The sequence below is a fragment of the Lactuca saligna genome, chromosome 4 (genome assembly GCF_052625555.1).
Source record: "Lactuca saligna cultivar CGN05327 chromosome 4, ASM5262555v1, whole genome shotgun sequence".
Taxonomy (NCBI): domain Eukaryota; kingdom Viridiplantae; phylum Streptophyta; class Magnoliopsida; order Asterales; family Asteraceae; genus Lactuca; species Lactuca saligna.
The window spans coordinates 299784400-299787929 of record NC_136420.1 but is presented as its reverse complement, the minus strand read 5'-3'; positions in this window follow the sequence as shown (position 1 = coordinate 299787929).

Here is a 3530-nt window from a genome sequence, read left to right as displayed (position 1 = left end):
ACGATTGCATGATATCAATTTACATACGACGATCATATACCGCTCGATCGTGAGGAGACCTGTCAGGAATCATGATATCAAATATCATTACTGGCTATCGAAAACACACGCACTACCAATGCTAGACACTGTGGTATGAATCATCTACAATAATCATAACATCAAACAAAACGGAACACACAGAAAAGAAATACAGGACACTCTATCACTCTAGTGATCTCTTCCTCCGAATACAACTTATCTCATGTTATCTAAAAAGATAGTGTTGTCGTATTCCAATTTTGATTGATATTGCCCTCGTCTTCCTGATTAAACGACTACAAAAGGGCCTTTCGCCTAACCCCTGAATATCGAAACTATCGTCTCTCATAAACATCCAGCACGGACCTTTGGGTCATCTCTCGCTGTGGAACTCCAAAACACGCACCAGAGGAGTGTTATACTTCCCAAAGCCCTATCACAAGTATTTATAGGAGACCTTTCGGGAAGATCATGCATACAACAGACAAGGTTCAAGCAAGGAAGCTTGGGATGGATACAACCAGGTGCGAATCTTGCCATGAACTTCAGGCCAAGGTTGCCCAGAAGGACGAGTAAATGTCCTACCATTCAAAAAGGCCTAGTCGCGTAAACCAAACCCACATACTTCCTACCGAGCTACAAGAGCTGTCAGGTCAAACCTGTTGAACTACTCAACAATGAAATTGAAGAACCAAGCTTCTCACCCTGAAAAGCTCCGGTCTTATTCTTCAAATTAGAAAGACAAATTGCTCAAAATTCCATCGACTTCAGAGGCCCCGACAACATCTCCAATAGAAACCTTTACTATTTGCCTCGCATAGACGAATAGGCCGACCAACCGTAGGGAACGAGGTACCCCTCAGGAATTGAACCTGAGATCTGAATATCACCAGTCATGAGTATTGATGAAGGATGTCCGAGAACAACCCTCCAATATCGATGCGGACGCTGAAAGTTCGTAGTGATACCCTCGGATAGGATCAAACCCACTCGTAGGATTCATGAACGTAATAAATAGGATATGCCATTATTGCTAGGATCAGTTCATCATCGTCATTACACACGACTTACTTGTCTACCCTCGTAGTAAGAAGGAAACCAAGGAGAGCCGCTACAACAAACCACGGAAGCAATATGATCAGAGAAGTATTACCCGAAGTTCTCCAGATACGAGTTTTGGAATCGAGGAGCCCAATTCTCAAGACACATCGTTACCAAGGTGGAAATTCATAAGGACCATTTCAATTGATCAAAACCGTTGAGAAACAGTCAACACCAAAGGTGTTAGCAGAAATACGCCAAAATTCTGGGTCTCGCTGATCTACCGTCTTAGTTCTTTTGGAACTTCTCGAAAAATACGGACCCCTCCCAACTTTGACCCTAAAGGGAGCAACCCTTGACAGGAAGAGAAGCAAGAGGAAGAAACCTTTAGAACTCCAGTATAACTGACCAAATTCCTCTAGAAACACTCACTCTGGGAAGGCTTAGTACGCTTCGGAAAGCATGGAAAGCCAATACCCTAAATAATTGTGTCTTTCGAGATTCTTGTCAGGATCAGCCCTGTAACTCGCTACTTCAATCTACTCCCGCGAGCTTGGTAAAGTACACCCTACCAACACGTCCCAAAATTTACGGGAAGTATCTATCCGACGATACTCTAGCAATTCCCCTCGACGAGATCGAGTTCCACAAGAGCCACACCTTCTTGGAAGAACCATGGTGACCATGGACCAAGGTCAAGCGGATGAAACAACGCCACTTCCCATTAGTGAAAGTTCGCTTGAATACTAACCAAGGACCTAGAGTCACATGGGAGCGCGTGAGTCAGTCGATTAGGACGTATCCTCACTTCTCGGCTTGATTATTCATGCCTACTCCTTGCCTAAATTCAAATTTCGGGACGAAATTCCCTCTAACGGGGGGATGATGTGACAACCGTCAAATTTCGGTCAAGACAAAGTCAACCGAAGTCAACAAGTCAAACCGTTTGACTCAATTTGCCCTTGGGTACTAAAATTTACATTATGAAATTTCTACACAACTCTCTATTCTAATGAGAGATCATAAATCAAAAGTGCGAACATCTAGATCTCGTTAACAGAAAACTGTGGTACATGGCAAGCCAAACCGATAAAACAATGTTGCATACTCATCGGGAGTGTGTAAGATCCTTAAACAAGGCTTAACAGTGTTTACGGACATTACATTGCGGAGCCGGACACTCACAAATGCCACACTCGAAACCTCTCTCAATCGTTTTCACTCTATCTCTCTCTATTTAAAATATCTCTAAGTATGTGAAACCTCTCCCAAAACTCTCTTTGTATGAGAAATCTCTATAAGTATGTGAAATCTCTCCCAAATCTCTCTAAGTATGTGAAATCTCTCCCAAATCTCTCTAAGTATGTGAAATCTCTCTAGGTATGTGAAATCTCTCCCAAATCTCTGTAAGTACGTGAAATCTCTCCCAAAACTCTCTTTGTATGAGAAATCTCTCTAAGTATGAGAAATCTCTCCCAAATCTCTCCAAGTATGTGAAATCTCTCCCAAATCTCTCTCCAAAGTTTCCCGTAACTTTTTAGAATCATTCGGGTCATTCCGACCCTTAACCGGATCAAAAACAGCTTAAAACGGGGTAAAAACGAGAAAAATGGACATTAGGAACCGAAACCCTCTTATAAGAGGCGAAGCTTCTTAGGACCCGAAGGTCCTCTTAGGGACCGAGAGCAAGAGAGCCGAACCTGAGAGCAAGGAACCGAACCCTCCTGAGCCGAAGGTCCTCTCAGGGCCGAACCTCGCCCAGGAGGAACCGAACCCGAGAGCAGGTGAAACCGAACCCGAGCCCAGGAGGAACCGAACCCGAGAGCAGGTGGAACCGAAACCGAGCCTAGGAGGAACCGAAGCCGAGAGCAGGTGGAACCGAACCCGAGCTCAGGAGGAACCGAACCCGAAGGTACTGTTCATTCGGTTCATTTCGGGTCTGACTTCTCGCCTTTCACCTCCGGACCGAACCCTCGCCTTCGCCTTCGCTTCTCGCTTCCTCGCCTCCTCACCCTTTCGCTTCCCTCTGTTCGTTTCCGGCTACAGTATTCAGCATGGACCGAGTCTCGGCCTAGGGACCGAACCTCGGCCTAGGACCGAGAGGTCTCGCTGGGAACTCAATTTTTCCCGGTTTTCGCGTAGTTTTGCGTTTAAGGCCCGTTTTTAATTATTTTAACGCGGGATTTTCACCCAAAATCATATTTTAACATAATAAACCCAAAATATTCACAATTTAATCATATTTTCATAAAAATCTTTATTTAAATAATAAAAGCAAGTGGGTAAAGTACAAAGAGGTGGAGTGTTGACTTTGCTTTACCTTATGACACAAGCAACCACTCCCACACCCACTCTATGACCAGCCACACCTCCCCACCTTGCCTAGGTCACATCAATATCCTTTCCACTCAATTACCACTCTTTCCCACGTTTTTGAGAGCTGAATATTCATCCTCTCTCCTCACTTC